We start from the raw sequence: 27,500 nt of genomic DNA on the forward strand, positions 1-27,500 counted from the left end.
AAAGAAAATGTTACCACAGACGGAAATTCGTTTTTTTTTATCATTTCTTGTTGATATGATTAGTTGATAATTGTAGTCACACCTGAAATGTCACCTCCTGTATGAGAGAAGTGCAGCTTGTTTTATTTCTCCATGCATTCTGGGACTCATACAGTCTGCTGCTATGTTTTCTCTGGTCTTTTTTATTGCTACTTACTGTAACTGTACATGAATGGTAAACAAATAAAGGTGCATTTATATAGCACCTTCTATCCAAGGCGCTTTACAGTGTACTTTATTCACACACACACACACACACACACACACACACACACACACACACACACACACACACACACACACACACACACACACACACACACACACACACACACACACACACACACACACACACACACACACACACAGGCACCGGGAGCAATTAGGGGTTCAGTCAGTGTCCTGCTCAAGGACACTTTGGCACTAACTCTGGGGGAGCACGGGATCGAACTGGAACCGTTTCCCAAGCGGCCGCTTGTTCCAAAAATGTGTTTTGCTAAATTAGACCTGCTGGTGGCGCTATAACAGGCCAATGTGAAACGGGTGGCATTTTTTCCACGGCCTAGTGGGAATGTGCGTGTGAAAATTCACGGAAATGGCAAGCTGTGTGCATAGTTTGAGGCTTTTTGTTCAAAACGGACCAATCCTGCAAACTTTGGATGGCAACCTTAACCAATGATGATGGAATATGGGAAATCGGACAGATCAGGGTTGATCACATGACTATAGAGATACTGTGTACCGATTTGCATGAGGTTTGGTTAAAAACTGTAGGAGTAATGGAAAAAATGGGTTTTGCACAAATCGGCCTCCTGGTGGCGCTATAACAGGCCCATGTGAAAAATTTTAGGCAGAGGTTCTGAATTGGCATCCAGGGAGTGTGTGTGCACAGTTTCGCAGCGACCGGGCCAACGGTGCCAGAGATTAGCTGGTAACACACGGACAGGACGGACGGACACACACACGGACACACGGACGGACGGAGGGTAAAACATACTCTCTCGCCATGCCTTTGGCCTGGCGGAGACAATAAAGCCAAGACGTTTATTTGCGACAAACAGCAGATCTGCTGTTTGTCGCAAATACAAAGCTTGGAGCACTCAAAAGTGAGTTGCGAGCCTCCGCTTTATTTTCATGATTCTGTTCTTACAGTTTGGCTCAGCACCAAGACATGGAGGATGTTTGTTATTTTTTCTTTGACTATCTATAAAACCCACAGACACACATAACCACTTTCTACTTATAGTTTCAAATTTGGAAGATTGGAGATTTTTTCTGCCCGACAGCACTGATATGAATCATCTCTGACAGCAGGCACACTGAACACTAGTCAAACGGCAACAAAAGTAGCGGAAACATGAAACAACTCACTCTATGCAACAATAGCACTGTTATTTTTTCTTCAACACTTTCCAAATGAAACCAGCGCTCGCGCGCAGCGCGCACACACACACACACACACACACACACACACACACACACACACACACACACACACACACACACACACACACACACAACACACACACACACACACACACACACACACACACACACACACACACACACACAAACACACACACACACACACACACACACACACACAGATGTGTCAATCTGACACAATTGATGAGAAAAAGCTGCAAGAGAGCAGCCTGCCAGATAGTCAAGCAGCAATCAAGCAACATTTTGTCACGGCCACTTCTAGTGGTACTGCACTCCCTGCAGTGAGGGACAAAGGAACAAGTCTCCCACTGGCTTCGAAAGGTTCAAGTGGACCCGCTGTTAAGAGTGACATTGCTTTGTTCAGGAACGACAGAGAGACTCTATTCACACAACCTGTATCAGCAGATACAGACAGACAGACAGACAGACAGACAGACAGACAGACAGACAGACAGACAGACATACAGACAGACAGACAGACAGACAGACAGACAGACAGACAGATAGACAGACAGACAGACAGACAGACAGACAGAGTGAAGCATGAGTGAAGAGAGAGACAGGTATATACTGTATATGTTACAGGGACATTGGAGAACCAGGGAAATTGGAGAAGGAGCACTCGTTTTCACCGCCCCCCCCCCCAAGCAATTCTGTAGAAACACCGCTAGAGGGAGCCACGAGCCAGGCTTCCCAACTAAAGTGCACAAACATATATGGCCACGACCACACACACACACACACACACACACACACACACACACACACGCGCACGCGCTCATGCTTTCAATTTAGAAACAACACTAGAAGGAGCCACGAGCCACGCTTCCCGACTAAAGTGCACAAACATATATGGCCGCGACCACACACACAAACACACACACAGGCGCACGCACACGTCATGCTTTCAATTTGGTTTATTGAAAGCAGGACTGTTAAGATACTTTTATTGTGTTCTGGCTTTTGTTTTAGTTTCTCCCTGACACACACACACACACACACACACACACACACACACACACACACACACACACACACACACACACACACACACACACACACACACACACACACACACACACAGTGATCCATGAAAATAACTATTCTGTCCCTATCGGTTCACAACTCGGACGGCGCTGATTCGACTAGCAGAGCATCGGCCGGTCAGCGAGGGCACTCGCGCCTGGAGGCGCGAGGGCGCGCCTCCTCGGCCTCAAGCTCTGCTGAGTCGGCGCGCCTTCGTCATGGACAATAACTATTATCACGTGTACGTGTGAACGCGTGTTCAGCGTTCCCCTAGCGTAGCTTCCTGGTTGCTACGTGGGGGGGGAACAACAAAAGACAGGTCCGCGTCGCATCAAAGCCCCGCCTCGCCCCGAAGTCCCGTGCCTAAAAACGAGCGCTCTGTCTTCAATCTCGTGGTTCTCCAATCTCCCTGTGACATATATACTAAACACACGGGGAGAGACCGTTTTATGCCTGCTCCAGTAGGCTTAAGCGTTTATTTTTTAAAGAAATTGAAGCCAATCAAAGCCAATCAAATTATGCTATCAATCAAAGCACTGGCAGACAACTCGAGCCTATTAGCTTACCTGCCACTTAAATAATCCTAAGGAAAGTTGTCATCCACACATAGTATTCGATGTAGAAAACACATGTGATCGCATCACATTCATTTAATAATCACCACCTTCCATGGAGAGAGGAAAATAAAATGACAAATCTACAGTACATCTCCGCAGCAGGAGTGAGGGAGTGACAATTCCAGGACAATGGACAGTTCCTCACGCCTAATAGCCAGTGCATGATTATCAACCAAAATACAACAAACTTATGTTTTATTTAAGCAATATTACACGAGAGGGTGCGTTATCGTGATTATTGACACGACAGTGATGCGGTCAGGAACGAGGCGGAGCCGAGTTCCGCAAGCATCACTGAAGTGCCAATAATCACGATACAGCCAGTGGTGGAAAAAGTACTCAAATGTTTTACTTAAGTAAAAGTATTAATACTGCAATGTAGAAGTACTCTGTTACAAGTAAAAGTCCTGAATTCAAAATGTACTCGAGTAAAAGTACAAAAGTATTGGTATCAAAATGCACTTAAAGTACCAAAAATAAAAGTACTAAAATGTTTGACAATAGCAGATCTACAAGCTCACAACGTGTAGTGATGCGGCGCGTTGTGAGCTTATAGAACTGCTATTTCAAATAGCCTAGGTATACAATAGGGCTAAAGTTGTTAATGTATGTTTTATAACTTAATCATTTAGATCTGCAAAGTAATAGTAACTAAAGTTTTCAAATAATTGTAGTGGAGTAAAAGTACAATATTTGCCAGCATGGGCATGGGCAGAGAGGCTATTTCTACCAATCAGTGTCCCTCCATTCATTTTGGCTCACTGAAGCAACCTCTACCTCTCCCAGAACGAATCAAAACAACTCCATTGCTGCACTAATAGGCTCTATGCACAGCAGCCATATTGGAAAGAAATTGGGCCTCTTTCTTAACTTGGAATAAATGAGTCATGTTTAATTGCTTGCCCGCTGGTTTATGGTGTAATTAACCAGACAGGAATGAACAATCTCCCTGGCAAAAAGGTAGAAAGAACAGTGCTGAGTTTTGTAGATGTGAGGGATTTATTTGGACTGATTTAGAGTCTACATTTTAGACAGATTGATGAGTTTTAAAGCGGTCTCACCAAGGGAAGGTTATCTGAGAGCACAGGTGCTGTTCAAAATGCATGTTCCTTCTTAGCATCAGAATAATCTTCGTAGGCTATAATTGGTCCTCACTAACGCTCATGATATGGTAACATAAAATCTACTCGGTCTGTGTCTCATATGAGGGCTGAGGACACAGAAACCCATATTTGAATGTGCATTAAATAAAAGAAAATCATTACATTACAGGTTGAAAATGGCTGAAGTCGTCCTTTAAGTAAAAGTAGCAACACCACAATGTAGAAATTACAAATGTAGAAGTTGCAAATAAAAGTAATGGTATCAGTATGCACTATACTTTAAGTACCAAAAGTAAAAGTATTCATTGTGCAGAATGTCCCATTTCACAAGTTTGTGAAAGGTGAACATATTTTTTTTGGGGGGGGGGGGGGAAATAAAAAGAAAGAAAGTATGTATGAGGCCAAATGTTACCATTAAAGAATTGCATAATTATGGGAGCATTATACTGGTATGCAGATTTTTACTCTTTTCAACTTCTTGGCCAACATTCCAGTATATTTAAAGATGATGTTGCACACACCTTGCTTATGCTTACCTATTTTGGGCATGTCATTATCTTATAACTAGACGCGTCGCAATTCAGGGCAATTGCAAAGTGTGGTTGCGCCATTAGAATTTGGTGCTGATTGGATCCTGCGTTCGTGATACATGGCGTTTTGATTTGAAGAAATAGGCCCCTCCCACTAAAATAAATAAGCCCCTCCCACAAAGGTAGCGGGCCAATGACATCGTCATATCACTCCTGAGATCACCTGCTTTTCAATTTGAGAGGAGTGATCCCTCCAAAAATCATGTTTTTGCATCAAACGGTTACGTTTTGCACAGTTGTGGCGCCCCCTATGGGTCAAAGTGGAAATGCTTGTGGGGATTCGTTGAGTAAACCACCCTCGACATGTGATTCAAATTTGGGATCGATTGGACGTTTTGTTCGTGATTTTTGGCATTTTTGGTAAAACGGGCCCCTCCCACTAACTTTGGAAGCCAATTACGGACGAACGGTAAAGACTATCAAAATGTCGTTTGGATATGTTTATTGCATGGGTCCATAGATGACCTGTACCGATTTGTGTGAGATTTGGACAAAATATGTAGGAAAAGGAGCAAAAAGTGTGTTTTGAAGAAAATTCAAAATGGCGGAAAATCTATCCAGACGCAAATGGGCGTGGCCTATATGGGGAGATGCGTCATGACCCAAGGAATCCAGGGGAAAAGGTTTTTTGATTTTACGACCTATGGTTCAAGAGTTATAGGCAAAAACGTAAAGGGGGCTGTTATAGCGCCACCATGAGGCCGACTGGTGTAATTCTTTCTTTAATAATTTTGGAGTTAATTATAAACCTCCCCTCCAAATCTGGTAACTCTAGCTCTTACGGTTTCTGAGAAAAAAATACTTGAATTTGAGTTTTTTCACTTTTCCATTAAAGTGGATGGGGAAATTTAATGCACTAATAAATCAATATCAATAAAACTATGCAACCAATCTCTTAGCAAAATACAAGCACACGATTCCCGGTGAAGCCGGTCATTTTGACATATGGCACTAAATTGGGAAAAATAAACTGTGGGAGGAGATGCGGTTCAAAGTATTGTTTATCTAGAAAGAAAATAGCATCCCTAGAACAATAGTCTGGTTGCCCTGTTAGGGCAACCACACTAAATAGTCAAAAACATGCAATTATATTTGTTTCCCCCCAAAAATTGTAAAAGTAAAAAAAAAGATCTGCAAGTGCGATTCGCTGTATACACTGTGTGTGCATGTGCGTGTGTGCGTGTGTGTGTTGTGTACGTACGTACGTGCGTGCGTGCGTGCGTGCGTGCGTGCGTGCGTGCGTGCGTGCGTGCGTGCGTCCGTGTGTGCATGCGTGTAACTTTGACAGATGTAAGAAGGCTGTGGGCTCCAAGGGAAAAAAGGTTGAGAACCACTGCATTAAACCATGTCCAATTGTCCTGACGTACTCTCTCAGCTCAGGTGTCTGAGAAACAAGCTCTTTCCTCTCTCCCTCACAGCTCAGACTGACTTCCTCCTGGCAACAGTCTTATCAGTTCTGCCTCTGTTCTTAAGCCTCTTGTCTTGAGCTGCTCTGTGGAGGTGGTGCTCTTCTCTCTGTATGTGTGCAGCCTGCAGCCTTGGCAAAAAAAAGGGGGGCTTGAAATCGCAATACGGAATATTGCATTTTACAAATCGCAGAGGCTTCAATTAGTTGCAGAAATCTGTGGTTCTCAACCTTTTCAGGCCGCAACCCCCCAAAATAATCATATTTGAACTGGGGACCACCCACCTTGACAAGCACTTGGATAGGAGTTAAGACATTACATTTAATTTGACTCGGTCTTTGCCTCTTTCTTATATAATTTGACAATTTGGCCAATATTTGACCAGTTTTCATAGCATAGTGTGTTGATTACTTTTGATGCAGTAAAGGTCCTATTTCTATTTGTTTATTTTATTTTAGAGGTATTAAAAGATCTTAAAGGTCATTACATTATAGAAATGTGCAGATACTCTGTTAATACACTTATACTGTATGTTGGTTTGTTTATACTGTTGAGTGAGAAAACAATGTTGCACATTAAGTAAATCATCTGAGGACCCCCTGGGGGTCCCGAACCCACAGGCTGAGAACCACTGGATAAAAGGGGCTTCTAAACTAGGTATTCTAGTGTTTTAGGTAATATGTTGTCCCTATAAATACAATACAATTAAATATCAATTTCACCCTACATTGCTACTGACAATTTCCGGTCCTATTGACATTCCTAGAAGCCATTGTTTTCCATTCATTTCATTAAGGTAGGGTCTGTATGCAAAATTGCTAATTGTATTCAATGGGTTAAACATGCAATAACACCAGTATGGTCCTACAGTATCTATAATGTTGTACTGTTAACAGTACACAGACAGAACTGAAGCTTGACTTAACTCCTTGAGCGTCAGCGTCCCTATTCTGGGGGGAACATTTGCCGAAAATTAACCGATCTACAAGCTCACAACAAGTCACGTTTGCAACGCGTTGTGAGCTTGTAGATTGACTATTTTCAGCAAAGAGATTAGGTGCAGAAGGGAAAAGGGAGCAAACTAAGTATTAGTTTTTAGTAAGTATAGAGGGTTTAAATGTTTAAAAAAAGATCGAATCCACCGCGGTGCTTCCGGCTTTGTCGAGCGTCTAAGCCAACACTATTGGCCCGTGTTTGGGGAGGGTGATAATAGTCACTGCAAGTAATCCTACGGGCTGGGGTGGCACCTGTCAGCAGGGAGTGTTGGGCAGGAGGAGTAGGACGAAGGCCCTATACGTCCTGCCGGTGGGGGCTCCTCACTGGCAGGTGAGTCAGTAGGATACAACAGCAATGACAACACAGAAATGTGTGTGGGGAGGATCAATTGGCATAACAACTAAATTGGGGAGAAAAAGGGGGTACAAAGCTAAAGAATAAAGGCGGTTACACACCGGCGAATATGCGAATGTACGCAAAATTCTGACTCGTACCGAATAATTAAAAGACGCTTTTTCGCTTCGCTTTTTCGCTTTTTCGCTCCATGTACGCTTCCATTGACTTTATAAGGTTTTAAAAAAAAATGTATTATTCGCATGAAAAAATCGGCCCGGTGTGTAAGGACCTTAAAGGGCAAGACCACTTTGGTAGAGGTTTGGGTTGTGTAGTTACCTTGCCATGATGTAACTCCAAAGGTGGACAAGAAATAAAAAATAATTGCTCCATTGATTAGAAATTGATCATTCAAGATATGCTCCCCATTGACTTACATTGTACAGTAAAACAGCTCTCAAAGTCGCTCTCAGTTTAGCATGTAAACAAACTAAAACAAAGTTGATTCAAATAATATAGAACATCATCAAACCCAGTACTGTTTTTTTTTTAAATAAAAATGTTAACTTCCTGTTGATTTTTTAGAAAGAAAACCCGGACTGGGTCGGCGGATCCGGATCCGGATCTTCAAATAGTAAAATCATCAGGAAATTGACATTTTTATTAAAAAAACAAATAGTACTGGGTTTGGTGTTCTATATTGTCTGAATCAGCTTTGTTTGTGTTCGTTTACGGGCTAAAAGAGTGACTTTGAAAGCTGTTTCAGTGTACAATGTAAGTCAATGGGGAGCATATTTTGAATGATCAATTTCTAATTAATGGAGCAATTATTTTTCATTTCTTGTCCACCTTTGGAGTTACATCATGGCAAGGTAACTACACAACCCAAACCTCTACCACAGTGGTCTTGCCCTTTAAGTCATAAAAATCGCAATTCCATATTTTCCCCCAATCGTTCAGCCCTAATCTGCACTACGCAACTACACTCTCTGACAGCAAGCACAGGACTGTAACCTATACTGTAGCAGAGAGGTTTGCACCATGTACACACACAGCAGACACCTACACAAAACCACACCAAGTAGAGTAAACACATCATAGTCCAGACAGTGCACGCATACTGTACATGCAAACACATACTGTACATGCAAACACAGGCCTACAGTGCATGCAAACACATACTGTGCATATGTATGTGCACATGCATAAACACACTGCGACTTCCTTCTGAAGCTATGAGATGTGTCTGATATTGTTCTTCATTTGCCTTTAAAGGAAGATCTTTCAAAGAGACATGACATGCAACTGCAACCTTCAGCCCACCAGAAATACATCCAATCACTACCACGTGCACGCACACTCACACCTGCACGCACGCACGCACGCACGCACACACACTAGCAGCACGCACACTAGCAGCATCATACACATTCATGAACACTCACTGAGAGCCCCATTCCAGCATATTTGACACAGGAACAAATCACTATGCTCAAACATGAAAATAGTTATTTTCACAGCCGGCTGCTGATGTGTTCACAGCTCATATGCAGTGCTCCATGCTTATTGTAGAGAAAAAACACAGAGGCCAACCGGATGCTATGAACAATGTCTTAAAAGTAAGGTGCTTCTAGGATCAGCGGGAATGTAGACTTAAAATGGAAGAGGAGATCCGAGCACTCAAAACATGTGGAGGAGAGGAAGTTAAAACAAAGTTTATTCTATGAAAAATTGCCAACATGTTTCATGAGGGCGGGAAAATTGCAGTTGTTATGTTAAGTAACTACTGTAAGTACATTTACTGTACTTACGTACAGTTTGTAGGTACTTTTACTTTACTGGAGTATTTCCAATTGTCTATACTTTTGCTTCTACTCCACTTCTACTTGCCCTATTTTATACCTAGGCTATTTGAAAATAGCCGATCTACAAGCTCACAACGCGTCGCATCGCGGCGCGTTGTGAGCTTGTAGGTCTGCTATTTTCAAACAATTTAGTACTTTTACTTTTGGTAATTTAAGTACATTTTGACACCAATACTTTTGTATTGCTCAAGTAAATTTTGAATTCCAGACTTTTAGTTGTAACGGAGTACTTCTACATTGCAGTATCGATACTTTTACTTAAGTAAAACATTTGAGTACTTTTTCCACCACTGGAAAAATACATTAATACAATGACAAATAAAGACTATTTTTAAACCTTCTTAATGCATTTTCATTGTTGTCACACTGTTGAGGTGGCTCAAGGTACAATAATTCCACTGGCTGCAATGCTAACACATGCTGTACTGTACTGTCTACTTTAAGTACATGTGACAATAACAACCTTGGACCTCTCTGTGCCTTCAGTTCCTGTTTTAATCCATCTCACACTTTCCTTTGTTACACTCTCTCTGCCCTCTCCTGTAACTTCCCTCCTGTCTTGACAGGTCTACAACCTGTTTCTACAGCCTGTTTCTGCATAGGGTGACATCAGTGAGTGTGGTTTCTGTGTGAGGCGACAACATCAGCAGCAGCAGCTCTGAGGTGTGGTGGTGGAGATGCAGCGGGTTGGGCGATAATACATTCACACATGTCACACAGAGAGAGAGAGAGACTACATTTCTTGGCTCCTTCCTCTTTCAATATTTTCTACATGCAGCTCCTTCCTTCTCTCTCAGGACAGGCCGTGGTGTTCAGGAACAAATTACATCTCTCCCTGCAAACACGGTACACAGGCAGGGCACGCATGCACGCATGCGCACACGCACGCGCGCACACACACACACACACACACACACACACACACACACACACACACACACACACACACACACACACACACACACACACACACACACACACACACACACACACTGGGCTCTCTATGGTAGAAAAGTATTTCATCAATGCAGTGGTTACATTTTTTAGGCCGATTCTACAAATGACTTTTAAATCAGTAGTTCTCACACTTTTCCGTGCCATGGACCCCCAAACTGTATTTGGCCGCGGACCCCCTATCTGAAAATGTGTTATGTCAGGGACCCCCAGAAGAGAAGATTGGTGTAAAAAAAAAAACACTTAAAAAAAAAATAGCAGATGTACAAGTACATAATGGTGAAGTACTGTAGTGCTGGCCATTGCAGTACAAAGGACCCCAATGGAAACAAGCCAATGGCTTTCTTGTTTTTTTTTTATTCCTATTAGCTGACCTTGTATTGAACTGTACTTTCATGTGCTTTTTTCTGCAAACTTCTAAATAAAGTATTCAACCAATAAAAGGAACAACCACCGATCTTGTGAAAAATGAAAACGGGACCACCAAATGTTCTAAACTAATATTCTTTGAGACACACATCCAAGTTTTTGCCGGGTCAAACAAGGGAATCACGTGACGTTGATCCCCTTCCCCTATTCGCTCAAACTAGGACATGACGTATGTGTAGGCAGAAGAATATCCTAAACCATTACCTTTCAGGAAAAATGAAAAGTTATTATTTAGTCACAAGCTCTTGTTAATACTTTTCACTGGATACATATTAATGAAACCCACAGATCAACCTAACCACTTTCACTTTCAAAATGTTTCCAAAATAGTGAAAATAGCAGATCTACAAACCTGTCGCATTGTGACCTTGTAGATCTCCTATGTTCAGTACCCGTGTACAACAAAGTGTAGCGCATTCATTTAAGAAAACAAACAAAAAGCTGAAATATGGAGATACCCTACAGCAGCGAAATACAAACTACTACTGTATAAGGGGACCAGAGCCGACATTGTTAATGGTCCCGTTGTGTCGTTCATTCTCTGAGAATTGACACTTTGTCCAGGTACTAATAAGACCATCCCTCAAGGGGAAAAGGTCCCTGTCAAATGATTATGGTAATAATGGTAAAAATAATGGTAATAAAGGCACATCAAGTGTCTGGCCTTGTTCTCAGAGTACAGAGAAGCTAATTAAATTTAATGACGGGTCATTACCACAACCTTTGTAATGTCAAACATATAAAAAATATTGCTCTACACCTGTACTGTGGTTTGAAGGACATTAGGCCATGTTCAAGTCACAGAATGAACAGCGAAGTGCAAAGGAGAGGCAAACTAGAAAAAGTGCTCCTCGGAGCACAGGTCTCCGCCAGGTCAGGTGGGTTATTGTGGCCTCCTGGTGGCGCTATAGTAGGCCAATGTGAAAAGGGTGCCATTTCTTCTTGGGCCTTTCACGGCAATCGGACAATGCATTCATGATTTGAGGCATTTTGTTCCAAAAAAAGTGTTTTGCTAAATTAGACCTACTGGTGGCGCTATATCAGGCCAATGTCAAAAGGGTGGCATTACTTCCTCGGCCTAGTGGGAATGTGCGTGCAAAAGTTCACGTAAATTGCATGCTGCGTCCATGATTTGAGGTATTGTGTTCAAAACGAACCAATCCTGCAAACTTTGGAAGCCAATCTTAGACAATCAGGATAGAATGTTGGACATCGGACAGATCCATGTTGATCACATGACTATAGAGATACTGTGTACCGATTTGCGTGATGTTTGGACAAAATCTGTAGGAGTAATAGCAACAACTGAGTTTTGCAAAATTCGGCCCTAGCTGTTCACAGACAGACACACGGACGGACGGACGGACGGACGGACGGACGGACAGACAGACAGACAGACAGACAGGGTGCAAAACATAGTCTCGGCCATGCCTTTCGGCCTGGCTGCTTGCCGGTCCACTATTTTCTGCAAAAGTTTACCCAGAATACGCATGCTGGGGTTTAAGTGGTTAATATCACTAGGTTTAACTCTGTTCATAAACTGAGTTTTTGTGATGAGACTTGATTTAATTCTTGAGCGTTATATTTTAAACAGGAAAGCCCAATCAGACCAATGTACCAATTGACATACCAATAAAGAGCAAATATAAGCCATAACATTTTATGTTTGAGCGGGTGACTGAAAGGTATTTTCATCAAAATGTCTTAGTTTCATTCTTGAAGGTTATATAAACAAGTTGGCAAAATGCTTCACAACACAAACCACAACAAACACAGAGTGGGGCCTGTCTTACGTCCAATGGAAGTGTATTCCACAATGTGGAGCAGCAAGGGGTTTCAGGCCAAGGACCCCTTAGTTGAGAGAGAGATGAAGCAGGGACCCCCACTACATATTGTATAAAATTGTGTTGCAAATTAAACTTTTTTCATAGATTTCATAGACAGCTTCATAGACTTGTTTGACAGCACATTGTCATTGTGTAGTGTTGAGTTGGATTCATGTTAATTTTCAGACAGTTTCACCTCTTAAACCCTCAATACTTAGAAAACTTGAACATCAAACCTCTTTGCCGAAAATAGCCGCTCTACAAGGCCACAACGCCTCGCAGCGCGAGGCATTGTGGGCTTGTAGATCTGCTATTTTCGGCTAATGTTCCCCTCAGAATAAGGATTCTAGGGTTCAAGTGGTTAATGTAAAAAAAAAAAAAAAAAAGTTCATATCACACAAATATTTGGCGGCCCCCTGTAGTAACTCTGAGGACCCCCTAGGGGTCCCGGACCCCCTGTTGAAGACCCCTGCCTTACAGCAAATGCTCTATCTCCTTATGTTACAAGCCTCGACATGGGGACTGTGAGTAACAGCTGACCTGCCGATCTAAGGCTGTAGGGAGAGGTGCATAGGGGGTCAGAAGGTTAAGGTCAGAAATATACGCAGGTGCAAGGCCGTTCTGTGATTTAAAAACAACCAATACTATTTTTGAATCAGTTCTTAATGCCACAGGTAGCCATAGCAGTGCAGTGAGGCCAGAACAGGGGTGAGAACAAGAATGGGCATATTGTCTGGTTCTAGTAAGAACCCTTGCTGCAGTGTTGTGTTGGAAGCGATTGATTGCTTTTTGTAAGGGAGACCAGACAATAGCTGGACATGGACTGTGATGTGGACAGGGTGTAGGTCTATTAGGGCTGGATGATTTGTCCTGATACATGCTCTCTGTCTCTCGCTTCTCTCTCAATCTTTATCGTGTCTCTTTTTACTCTCACTCTCGCTCTATATGGAGTTCTTGCTCTGTCTCTGTATTTTTTTCTGTGCATAAGTGGGTGCACATACAGTACACACAGTATAAACTGTATGGCTATGTACACGTACAATTTCAATTGTCTATGATGTTTCGAGTTCTATGCTGTCTACAGTATATTGTGAAGTGTTACGTTTTATGCAGTGGAAAAACTCAATAAGAAAACGTATCAAAGTATTTAAAAAATAAATGATTCCAAGTACACCAGGTCCTCGGCAGAGGTCATTTAAAGAAGGAGCCAAAGCACTGTGTTCAGCAGCAGGCTACTGTTTACGTCCCGTGGAGATGAAAATAAAACCAGGTGGTTTGTCAGAGGGTGGGGAGGTTGAAACGCCACTGAGGCATTGAGCCGGTTATTACCCTGCCATGTCCTGCCTGTGGCTCTGACATGGCCATTATCTCAACCCTGCAGATTAATTCAACCACAAAAGAGAGAGAGGTCACTGCCTCCTGCCAGGCTAGCGGGGGTGGCGGTCTCCGGGGATTTGGTGGGCGGAGCAGGGATGATGGTCGTCTTCTCAGCCTGTCTGCACTGAATTTCAAAAGGTTTGGGGGGGCAAGAATCCTATAATACTGCAACCAGAAAAGCGTGGATTTTGTGCATTTGTGAGTGTCGCTTCTCCCAGCTGACCCATATTGTCCAATTGCCTCCAAACCTGACACATATATTGGTCATCATGGGTTTGGCCTTTGAACTGCCTACTTTTAGTACTTTCAGTTTCCCTGCTAATTACCCTGTGATGAAACATGTCATCATTGCCATCTTGGGTTTAATTGGCAAGCATGATAATCTTCTTTCCAACTTGCATGAAAAGCAAGTTTCTGATATATGATATATTTAATTTTGGCTTCCTGTGAGAACATGCACCGTTTTAGTTTTTTTCAAGATATTTTGGGGGCTTTTCTGCCTTTAATAATAGTACACAGTGGAGTTAGACAGGAAACAGGGAGAGACACACAGCAAAGGTCGTCGGGATCGGGATTCAAACCCTCGAGCCTGTGGTATGTGGTATGTGGTATGCGCCTGGATCGCTAGGCCAGCAGGTGCCCCCATGCGCTGGTTTTGAGTGCTGGTATATTTCATACCGTCAATATCACGCGTCGCAATGCAATGTGTTATGGAGCTTGTAGATTGGTTATTTTCGGTAGATATGTCAAGGGGGGAAAAAAGGGGGCGTAATATAGACCCTTGTGGAGACCGGGGACAAAAGTAACAGGGGACAAAAGTAACACACTCAATAATTCTAATTAGGAACAAGCTAGAGGGGTGAGACTTATTTTGCACATGCTCAGTAGGGTCCTCTCTCTGCCTATGGAAGGATAGAATGATAATTTCATCTCAGCAGAAGTTTTCAACAAAAAAACTGATTTTGAGGTGTAAACGTACATTTTTGAGTGTACGGTATTTTCCTTCTGCTGTCTAAAGAAAATATGTCAGCTGATTTAAACTTAGATTAATTGTATCTCTATGTTATTGGTCACAAATTAACATCAGCAGCCTATGCTAGTATAGGTGTTTCTAGCTAGAAAATGGGATTTTATCATGGTTGACCCATCGTAGTGACCGGGGTCAATTGTAGCAATGTGTTTTCAATGCAAGCAGATTTTTTGTCTGGGATTTCCATACTTTTATGTTAGTAAATGAACATATTTCACTAAGTGTCACTACATTTCAAAGTAAAAATACATTTAAAAAAAAAAAATGACATAGGCCTACATGTGAAAAAACTAAATTGAAAAATAAATAATTTGAATAAAAATACAAAATAATTGTAATTATGTATATAAATTTTTTTTTAAGAAAAATGTTAAATTATAACAAATACATATTACTTAGTGATGTGCTTTTATTTGAGATAAAGTGTGTTAATATGATTTATTTTTACAGTGTTACAATTGCCCCCAACCACTGTTACAACTGCCCCCGTCACGGGGGCAATCCTAACACTGTGACTCATTGCATTCAAATTAATATTTTTGTCTTGTTCTTATTAGTGAAAGCTTAAAAATTGTATTATTAATTAGGGCACATATATATGTTTCTTATAGCAAAAGATGACTAGGATATTTCAAGTAGTCTGTGAATTATGAAGGCAAATACAAAAAGTGTTACTTTTGTCCCTGGTCTTCCCTACTCAATTTAATATAGAGTTTAAGTGGTTAACCGTTAGGAGGGCAACGTGGGAATGACAATCTACCACTGTGCTCATGAATGTACAATTTGTGCATTACTTGAACTGTAATGCTGACTTACATTGGAGGATTTTTAAGCTTAAGGGAGTAATGTAAAGTAAAGATCTTACATTAACTTACTGTATGGAGAGAGTAATACAGTATATCTATCATTATCATACAATTATAATTGAGACAAGCTCACAATAAAAAGCTGAAATCAGAAGCTCAATGATATTCCCATTAGCACCTATTCAAAAGGATGAGCTCTGTCTGCGCCAAACCTTAAAGGTTAAAAGAAGAATGGAAGAATGTGTCACTGTCGGGCAGTGGCAGCTTCTCTATGATTGCCATTTCATCTCCCCCCTCTCTCTAATTTCTATTCTCCTTTCCTCTCCTTCACCCTCAATTTGAAGCCATTAACTAAACCTTCAATTCTCTTGTCTTCATTTTTTTGTACACGCTGAATGGACATTTTCTCATTCAATTAAATCCTATGTAACAGAATGATCTGTGGAGGCATGACACCGGTCAAACAGGGGACTAAAAATGCAGGCCAGCTAGCCCAGATAAACCTTACTCTAACCCACACCCCCAGCCCCCTTTCTCCTTTTTCACCCCGTTCTTTTGTCATCCTCAACCCTCCATCTTTTGGCTGAGGTTGAATTATCATTTGAATAAAACTAACTGTCCATCGGTTGCCAAAATTATCACTGCTTAACCCTTGCATTGTGTTAGAAACCTGCATACACTTTAGGTGTGATTTAACTCAGCCCAAAATACTCTGTACTCTATACTTTTTCTCCCACCTCATAGCTGACTTGTTATACATTCATATCCATGTAAACACTAAAATATTATTGTGGGTTAGGGTTACATCTTTCAATATATCTCATTTTCAATTATAAAAATGTTAAAATTCACTCATTACATTTCCTATAATGAAGACAATGGATAATGATGTTATCTAGCTATAATAGACTAGTATTAGAACATACTTGTTTTCGTTTTTTAACTTTAAAATTGTTAATGTTATTAAAAATAGTCACATCTGTGGTGTTAAAGGAGGAGTTCACCCAACAAATTACTTATTTTCTTTCAATTGCACACCCTATGAAGCCTTGAATCCATGGATTCTTTTTTGTTTTTGTCGCATTCCTAAGCTAATAATTTGATTCCCGTCTCCTACCTAGGAGACACAAAGTAGATTATTTGTGTCTCCTACCGGAAATACACACGGTCATCAAATTATTGTCTTAGGAATGCCACAAAAACAAAAATAAATCCATGAAATCAAGGCTTCATGGGGAGTGTAATTGATAGAAAATAAGTCATTTTTTGGGTGAACTCCTCCTTTAAGGTTCAAAATTGACCCGTATACCATAGAAGGTAAAAAGTCATTTGTTTTTCATAAACCCAAACTTTATTTTACTCTAATAGCAAATGCTAATTGAGGACAAGTTTCGGTAACACTTTCTATGAAGGTCGCCTCTATAATGCTTTATAAGCTCATTTATAATGCATTATAATGCCCTCATAAGGCATTATAATGCTTGTTATAAATGTTTATAATCATGTATAACGACTTATAACCACATTTATAATGCATTATTATGCTCAGTGGAACAGCACATTATAACTACCCTAACTTAATCAGTTGTAAAGGCATAGAGAAGTGCTGTAATGTGTCATAACGCATTATAACCAAATGTTTATTAAATGGAATAATGTCTTATAAACATCAATAATATGCTATAACATGACTTTGAGACCTTTAAGTAAAGTGGCCACATATTCACGTGTTATTAGACATTGTATCATACTATAATACCCTATAGCACGACACAGTGACCTTTAAGTAAAGTGGAAACATTCTTTAATGGTTATTAGCACTTGTATCATACTATAATACCCTATAGCACGACGTAGTGACCTTTAAGTAAAGTGAAAACATTCTTTAATGGTCATTAGCACTTGTATCATACTATAATACCCTATAGCATGACATAGTGACCTTTAAGTAAAGTGACAACATTCTTTATAAGTCATTAGCATTTGTATCATATTATAATACTCTATAGCTTGATGTAGAGAGAAGAAATGAGTCCATATCAGTGTGTTTTGAGTTTGTTCATTTTACTGGACATTATGGAACTGCAACAAGACAGTTAAACACATAAACAATGAATTTAAGGCACGTTTCTTCATCACATTATCATAACAGGATGCATTGGCTTTCTTTTTGATTGATAGCCATACTGTAACTGGACATAAACAGAATAATACATTACAGAAATAATATCACATTTAAACAAAAAAATGTTTTACAAAAATATAACATAAATACATGACACCAAATAGTTCTGTTGTTTCCAAAATAGTATTACTATTACAGTGGGGTAGAATTCATAATTAATCACAACACAGTCACACAGTAGCAGCTTGGGGCCTCTGCAGTCACTACTTCAGTGCAAGTTAGCTTTAGCTGCTAAGTTAAGATGCTAAGCTAAGACGCTAAGCTAAGCTGTTCAGCATGGAGGGCAATTGTAGTTGCAAACATTTTGGAGACAAATGGCCAACTTTCCCACCGTCAAAATACTCCCTGGTCATATGCTACTTTATGTGTCTAAGTTTACCCACTTTATGATATTCCACCTGCAACAAGATAGTTAAATACATAATTAAACAATGAATTAAGGCACGTTTCTGTCCAGTCTTCATCACATTGCATAACAGGATGTTATGTTATTGTCCTCTTTGACTGACAGAATCCTGTAGCGCTCACTGGAGTGTAATGCCCCCTTGTGGCACGGTGGAGCTATTGCTCTGTATGTGTTGTCTTTTGCAGGAATGGAACACAGTGACTATTAAGTAAATAGACTAACATTACAACAATATGGCAGAAAAGAAATACACTTAAGCGTGAACTCTCTCTTTGACACTATTTAACTTGTAATACCATGACATCTACTATGAACTTGAATAGCTACAACACATCAATAGCTCCACCACACCACAAGGGGGCATTACACTCCAGTGAGTGCTACAGGATGATGTCAGTCAAAGAGGACAATAACATTAACATCCTGTTATGCAATGTGATAAAGACTGGACAGAAACGTGCCTTAATTCATTGTTTGTGTTTAACCTTCTTGTTGTAGGTGATAAAAAAATAAAGTGGGTAAACTAAACTTAGACACATAAAGTAGCATATGACGAGGGGGTATTTTAATGGTGGGAAAGTTGGCCATTTGTCTCCACAATGTTTGTAACTACAATTGTCCTCCATGCTGAGCAGCTTAGCTTAGCATCTTAGCTTAGCATCTTAACTTAGCAGCTAAAGCTAACTTGCACTGAAGTAGTGACTGCAGAGGCCCCAAGCTGCTACTGTGTGACTGTGTTGTGATGAATTAATGAATTCTACCCCACTGTAATAGTAATACTATTTTGGAAACAACAGAACTATTTGGTGTCATGTATTTATGTTATATTTTTGAAAAACATGTTTTTGTTTAAATGTGATATTATTTTTGTTATGTATTATTCTGTCCAGTTACAGTATGGCTATCACTCAAAAAGAAAGCCAATGCATCCTGTTATGATAATGTGATGAAGAAACATGCCTTAAATTCATTGTTTATGTGTTTAACTGTCTTGTTGCAGTTCCATAATGTCCAGTAAAATGAACAAACTCAAAACACACTGATATGGACTCATTCCTTCTCTCTACATCAAGCTATAGAGTATTATAATATGATACAAATGCTAATGACTTATAAAGAATGTTGTCACTTTACTTAAAGGTCACTACGTCATGCTATAGGGTATTATAGTATGATACAAGTGCTAATGACCATTAAAGAATGTTTCCACTTTACTTAAAGGTCACTGTGTCGTGCTATAGGGTATTATAGTATGATACAATGTCTAATAACGGGTGAATATGTGGCCACTTTACTTAAAGGTCTCAAAGTCATGTTATAGCATATTATTGATGTTTATAAGACATTATTCCATTTTATAAACATTTGGTTATAATGCGTTATGACATATTACAGCACTTCTCTATGAGCCTTTACAACTGACTAAGTTAGGGTAGTTATAATGTGCTGTTCCACTGAGCATAATAATGCATTATGACCAGCAGTTATAATACGTTATAAACGTGGTTATAAGTCATTATACATGATTATAAACATTTATAACAAGCATTATAATGCCTTATAAGGGCATTATAATGCATTATAAATGAGCTTATAAAGCATTATAGAGGCGACCTTCATAGAAAGTGTTACCCAAGTTTCTCTCACTCTCAAACATGTAAACATTGAATATTGACAATTTGGGGGGAATTGAGCCACACTTCTCTTCCGGGTCAAATTTGACCCTTAACACCACAACAATTTTTTGGAGACCATCAGAATTAACTAAAATAGTGGTGATTCATTTTGTTGTGTTAAAATAGCTGTTTCTGAGGATATCATGAAGCCTTGTTCCTTGTTTTTGTAAAGAAATGTAAAGGGTACTTTTTACCTGTTTAAACTTGAAAACGGGCAAGAGCAAATTACATTTACTTATGGAGTGATGTTGGAGTGATGCTACAAGGCATCCCGGTTTGGCCGGGATTGTCCCTTGTGACAAATATCTAAACACTAAAGATTTGTGTGTTTTCAACGTTCGCTAAAATTGCAATAATAACACTTGTTTTGAGTGCTTTCATAGACGTTTATCATGATCTGTTCTGTTGAAAGGTGCAGTCACTACAGTAGGTGTGCTAATTTGCTACCATAATTATCTCCCTGATGAAAAAAATAATACTAGTAAGTCAAAGAAATTGTCAATAGCATAAAATAGCCAATCTACAAGCATATGTGTCACAAGCCTGTAGATTTGAGTTTATTTTAGAAATTGCATTTAAGTGATTAAGGGTCCCGGCTTGTGTTTTTGAAAATGTTCACCCTACACCTGCTGTTCCTTTACTTTACTTTATTTAATGAGGCTGCCTCCAAAGGTCAAGATGTCCGCTGACTGTCTGTCACCGTCATTGTTATTCTATGTGTTGTCTGCAGCAGTGTCTGCTAGACAGCTCGTCACATTATGTCACCTTCAATCTCTATAAGCACTTGGGTAATGTCAGTGAATCCACTGATGACCATGTGGACGAGTGTCCACAGGTTCACCTGCTCCTGGGTCCAGGGGCACTTGTTTCAAACATAAAGTGAAATTACTGAACTGCAAATCCGTGCTCACAAATTTCAATGACAGTTGCTCTCCCAGCGCATACTCCCCCGGAAGTACAACCTCCTTCCGGGTTTGGTTATCAACTTGATTACAATAGATGGTACAGCACTACCTCCAAGAGTACCAAAGTCCTGACGTCACTTGTACATCCCCTGGGTCACAAAAGTAATTTATCTATGGAGAATAACATTGGGTCATCTTAGAATCGTCTCATACTGTACAATCATTGTGGTTCAAAAATAAACAAACTGTCCCGGGGATATTGTCAGGGAGGTGGCTCTGTATCGTTTACGATAGTAAGTCACTCAAATTTGATACAGTCTGTTTCTGGATGAACATTTTACTAATTTGGCGGCAGTAGGCTTGGTTTCCACAGGTTCACTTTCTCCTGGGTCCAGGGGCAGGGGCCAAAGCAACAAGGTTCACAGTAACGTGCGTGGGAGGACAAAGGATAAGGAGAAAACCAACCACAAGGTGTGTTTGGAATGTCGCAGCAGACTTGGTCTTCAACCAGCCAAAATATTCACATGTCACCCCCCTTCTCCTGCTCCCTCCATTGGCTCCAGTTACTGCCCACAGAGAGTACAAAACACTGATGTTGGCCTACAAAACAACCAAAGGTATGGCACCCCCATATCTTCAAAGCCTGATCCACCCATACAACTCCTCCCGCTCACTCAGATCAGCTAACACAGGGAAGCTGTCAGAACCTTCCCTAAAACAACCGGGACAACGCTCCACACGCCCCAGACTCTTCTCCCTCCTGGCTCCCAAACTGTGGAACGAACTGCCAATTGCAGTTAGAACTGCAGACTCACTCCCAATCTTGCACCGTAATCTGATGACTCAACTCTTCAGACTCCACCTTAACCCGTAGCACTTGCCGTAACACTTGCCCTAGCCTGACGACCTTGCAGGCTTATGCAAATGTTCAAATGTAATTTATATACCATGTTATGTGTAAACAGATGCCAGGTTAATTTGTTGACCTGGCATCCTATAGTTTGTATAGTTTCAATGTACAAATTATTTATTTTTGTTGTTTAGACTGATGATATAGGTTCTTGGTTTATCTATGATCCTAGATGACTATTTCTGTGCATTTGATTTATTACTTGTGTAAATCGCTCTGGATTAAGAGTGTCTGCTAAATGCCTAAATTGATTTTTTTTGGATATGAGGGTTGTGATTAATAAGCCCCACAAAGCAGCTTGGTTTACAGTGAATTTAGAAGAGCTAAGGGGCATTGTGGGGAATAATGCTGAGCTTCCTGTATCGGCAGTGACGTCATCACCATTTTGGTCTTGTCGGTAAAGTTGACACCTCAGATGCCACCGTGTCTCATCAATTAGAGAGGCGAACAAAGAGCGAGGAAATTGGAACTTGACAGATAGAGTAGGATGCTGATTAGGACGCATTATTCCACCTTTATGTTGACAGGATGCTTGAGAGTTCTTTTCATTGCTTAGATCTCAGCTTAGACACTTAAAGAGATTCTGTTGCCATGGGAAACTGTTTAAATGTCAAAGCTATTATCCAATCTGCTGCTGGCACTTTGAAAGTAAACAAAAGATTTGCCAGAGTTGCCAAAAGTTCCTAGCAAATAGTCAAATGTCAACAGATGAAGGAAATGCCTTGATCACGGCTCACTTTGTTTTTGTGAAAACAACAATGTATGTGTGTGTGTGTGTGTGTGTGTGTGTAGTTGTGTATGTGTATGTGTATGTGTATGTGTATGTGTCTGTGTCTGTGTCTGTGTCTGTGTCTGTGTGTCTGTGTGTCTGTGTCTGTGTCTGTGTGTGTGTGTGTGTGTGTGTGTGTGTGTGTGTGTGTGTGTGTGTGTGTGTGTGTGCGCGTGCGTGTGCGTGCATGTGCACTATGGCAGTGAACATATTTAAAAGAGGAACTCACTCCTGCTCCTCCACCCCCTGATTGGTGAGCTGTGCATCTGCATACATTATTAGGCTTTTAAGTAGAACTGAACTGCGACTTAAAAAAAACAACATAGACAAAGGTGCCTAACATACTGTATGCATTGCCCTACAGATAAAATATTCATAGAGCACAAACGCTGCCGCAGTGACGCATTCCTTCCTATGATGTTGGACATTGAAGGCTGTGGAATGATAATAATGGTTGTCTGGCAGAGGCGACTGTGTAACATATATTGCTGATTGTCTCACTCCGAACAATGCAGAGAAGAGTACAAAGAGTATCAAAATATTTTCTGAAAATTTTAACAATTGTGAAAATAGACAATCTAAAGCTCACTAGCAATGCAAGGCGTTGTGAGCTTGTAGATTGGCTATTGTCACTATTTTTGCATGTGCGACGAAGAATAAAATAATGCCTAAGTGGTTAATCGATTTGTTTAGATAGATAGATACTGGGACGTACTGGGAGTGTACGTGAAACGTTTCACACTAAATGTGGCCCAAACTTTGAAATCCAATCGTAGCCAGTCGGAATTTCGGAAGTGATGCTTTTTGTATCTGGCGGAGCCAGGTTAAGTGTTTTGTGCTTTAAAGGTTTCATGACATTCAGTTTTACAACACATTAAAAGTCTTTGTCATGGTCCTTCAAACGTGTATAAAAAGTTTGAACTGAATATTCCACTCTAGTGAGCCATTGCAGGTGTTTTTCTCTCACATTTCTAAAGCCTTTTCAACTGCAATGAAAAAAGAAATATTTGCCTGCGGGTGTCGCTGTTGAGGGATTTTGCCTGTCAATCATCACCTCTGCTCCGCCCCCCCCCCCCAAAGGAAAGGAAAGGGGAGGGGAGGGGCGAGGAGGAGAGTGGGCGGGATTAATGGCCTGTGACTTCACTATCCAAGGGCCAGTCTCAGATTACTTTTCAGCCTAATTATTCAGAAAACCCCAGACCACAGAAAATCCACTGAATGTTCAAAGTTCAGTTTTTTTGGGTGTAATTGAGGTCATAAAACCCCCCAAAAAAACATTTAAAAAAAAAAACGTGAATGTCATAGAACCTTTAACAGAGAATGCTGTGTTAACCCTTATTGTTCATTTCATTCGTCATGCATCTTGCTGTCGAGTCAGCTGACTGCCAGACATGCAGGGCAGGCTGACACATCTACAGATAGAATCCCTCACTGGGACACGCAGTGTGCCCATCTCTCTCCCGTAGTTTCATTCGGTGCTGCAGAGCTTTTCTTTCTATTTCCCCGTCGCTGTTGTTGTCATTGTTGCGTTGTTGTTATTGTTGTTGATAATAGTGTTTGTTGTTGTTGCGACAGTGACGGGCTGGACAATGCACTCTCCCCCTGGCCTGACACTGCGGTGGCGTGGAGACAATAGCGCCCCACGGAGGCTCTGACACACAACACACTGATTGGATGAGGACAGAAAGGGTTAGAGGACAAAGTACGCTGTGTGTTCATTTTTACGATTAGTATTTGAAAACGTGTTCCAATGCAGGAATTCTCACAAAACATCTAATCTAACGGCTTTGTTATCTGCTGATAACATGGGGTGTGCGTGCGTGCGTGCGTGCATGCGTATCTCTGTGCACGTGTGTACCTGCTCGAACGTGGGTTGCCTGCATACAAGCATGTGTGGGTCTGCACTATAAAATTGGTGACCCACCTGAAAATCAATTTTCTGTTAAGAGCTGGAGAGACGGGGAGACACCTGTGTGAACAAACAAACTATTACAATGATCACTATCAGAATGTAAGCTTTAACTTTTTAACAAAACACTTTTTGTTTAAACCAAAAAATATCACTAATGCACCCTTAAATATAATCAGACAGTGAACTAGTCTGTGATTGGCTCATGAAGCCATGTTTATTTCTGTGGAGTGAGTGATGCCCATTGCCATAACACCAGAAGGAGATCCTTGTCGACCTTGTTCCCCTAAAATGCATTCAATGTTGTATTACTGATGAATCTTACAATAAATGCAAGGAATCTCTGCATGTGTGTACGTTTGTAATCCACGTATCTCGAGAACCGTTCCACCGACCGACTTCAAATTCGCCACACACGTTGCAGATGACCCGACAGAGTGCCGTGCCTGGCGAGTCGATCGGATAGGCAGTTGTCCAGAACCGCCAGCAAAGGCTCTGGCCGTGGCCCAAATGAGCCAATCAATCAAGGTGTAAATCAATATGAAATAATGGCTCTTTGGATTTGTTTCCATACGCTTGGTTTCAGATAAGGATCTCAGAACCAAATTTTGCTCTGGAGGTGGTACTATAACTCAGAACTTAATAACCTTAAAAAAATGTTCTAAAATAGTGAGAATAGACGATAGAGCTTCTTACATCTGACAAAAGCTGAGACTTTTTTAAGACGTTAACCCCTACTGTGGTAGGGGGGTGCGGGCAGAGATGAGGGGAGCGACTCACAGGAAGGAAGTGACTCACGTGTCATGCTTAATTGATCAGCAGGTGCTTCCAATTGTCTGTACCAGGCCTCAGGCACACACACACACAAATGCACGCACGCACGCACGCACGCAAAGAGAGACTGCCAGCAGAGAGAGAGAGATGGCCTCAAGTCAAGAATGCACATTTATAAAGGAAATTGATTTTAATGCATGACAAGCGGCAGACCCAGCAAGGCTGGACTATATGTGGTGCATCGATATAATCATAGTTGTTGTTCATGTAAATGCCTGTAGTCAATAAAGCACAGACGCTTTAATCACACATCACTGTGTCACCAAGACCCTAAGCCAGTAGCACTCATTGTGCTACAGTGGTGGCTGCCCATTAGTTCCGACATCTCCATAGTCCGACAAATGTTAAGACTAGTGGGAAGTTCTCATGGCCTCCCACTCTGAACTCATCCAACGGCACGTCCCCTCCCGCTCCCTCAGGTCGGGTGATGCCAACCTTCTGGACACCCTCAGGACAAAGAAACTAACCTGGGGTGACAGGGCCTTCTCGGTGGCCCCGCGCCGACACTGTGGAACTCACTCCCAGCTCACATCAGAGCTGCCCCCCCACCCTCACCACGTTTAAAACCACACTCAAAACCCACCTTTTCAGACTCGCATTCCCTGCATAAAATCCCAATCCCCCCCTTTTGTTTACCTTTATTTTATAGTTTTTTAACCTTTTTTAACTATGTAGTTCTTCCTAATATAATAATAATAATAATAATAGTTGTTTTTATCTTGTTTCTGTAAAGTGGCTTTGAGTACCAGTGCTATATAAATCGTATGTATTATTATTATTATCATTATTATGCATTTTTCTTCTTTGGTCTATTAATATCTTCTGGCGGGTTTGTCAATTGATCTGAACTTCCACAAGGGCATTGACCATTGCAGGGACTGATATTTAACTTTTTTCCAATTGTTTCCCCAAAGTTAAGCTGTTAATTAGCATTTTGGACGCAGGCTATGCAATGTGTAGTGGAGATTGTGGCACCATGTCTGCCCATAAGGGGTGTGTGTAAGATTACCCAGATATATACTGTAGAGTGTAGATATAAGGCACAGGACAGCAATGTACTGTACCATCCTCCAAACAAGCATTGTGCTAGTAAGAATGAATGAATGTTGCAATGTGCAATGTTTCCACTGTACAGCGTGTTCATATGAGTGATGGTATCTGTTGGTATGTGCGTGCATGTGTGTGTGTGTGTGTGTGTGTGTGTGTGTGTGTGTGTGTGTGTGTGTGTGTGTGTGTGTGTGTGTGTGTGTGTGTGTGTGTGTGTGTGTGTGTGTGTGTGTGTGTGTGTGTGTGAGTGTGTGTGAGCGACAGAGATGGAGAGGAGGAATTTAGAGGTGTTATGATTGATAGCGCTCCTGCTAATAGCTTCTTGGCATTGGGACAGAAGAAGAGGACAAGGAGAGAGGGATGGAGGGAGATGGTTCTGTGTTCCTTTCCCAGGATGCACTGTAGCATGCTGCTGCATATGGACCAAACACATGCTCACTGATGGTGACCATAGCAGTGATGAGTGTGTGTGTGTGTGTGTGTGTGTGTGTGTGTGTGTGTGTGTGTGGGTGTGGGTGTGGGTGTGTGTATGTGTATGTGTGTGTGTGTGTGTGTGTGTGTGTGTGTGTGTGTGTGTGTGTGTGTGTGTGTGTGTGTGCGCGCATGTGTGCGTGTGTACATCTGCTGGACAGTCGTAACCGGATCCTCGCGCATGGATGATCCAATCACCTCGGACTTCATGCGCCATTGAGCCAATCACGTCTGGCTGCATGCTCCGTTGGACTTTGGCCCCCCTGCCTTGTACTGTAGCTGGACCATGGTTGTGTGTGTGTGTGTGTGTGTGTGTGTGTGTGTGTGTGTGTGTGTGTGTGTGTGTGTGTGTGTGTGTGTGTGTGTGTGTGCGCTTGTGCGTGCGTGTGCGTGTGTGTGCCTACTTGGTTGATAGAGCTTTGTCCATGTCTGAAGTTAAGACTGCCATCTTCAATCAGACTTCAACAGTTTCAAAATGCTGTGCAGTTTGTTAATGTTCAGTTGGTGCTTCAGTTGCAAAAAGAGAAAACCACTTAATGAAGCAA

The 27,500-nt window shown here is 41.2% G+C and overlaps 1 protein-coding gene across 1 annotated transcript in view; it reads right to left on the reverse strand.

The window, feature by feature from the left end:
* The window catches only part of LOC308079980 (neural cell adhesion molecule 2-like), a 195,602-nt gene that overhangs the window by 62,000 nt on the left and 106,102 nt on the right, over positions 1 to 27,500 (reverse strand). The window lies entirely within an intron of this gene.

This window comes from Gymnoscopelus braueri (genome assembly GCF_963280865.1).
Source record: "Gymnoscopelus braueri genome assembly, chromosome: 23".
Taxonomy (NCBI): domain Eukaryota; kingdom Metazoa; phylum Chordata; class Actinopteri; order Myctophiformes; family Myctophidae; genus Gymnoscopelus; species Gymnoscopelus braueri.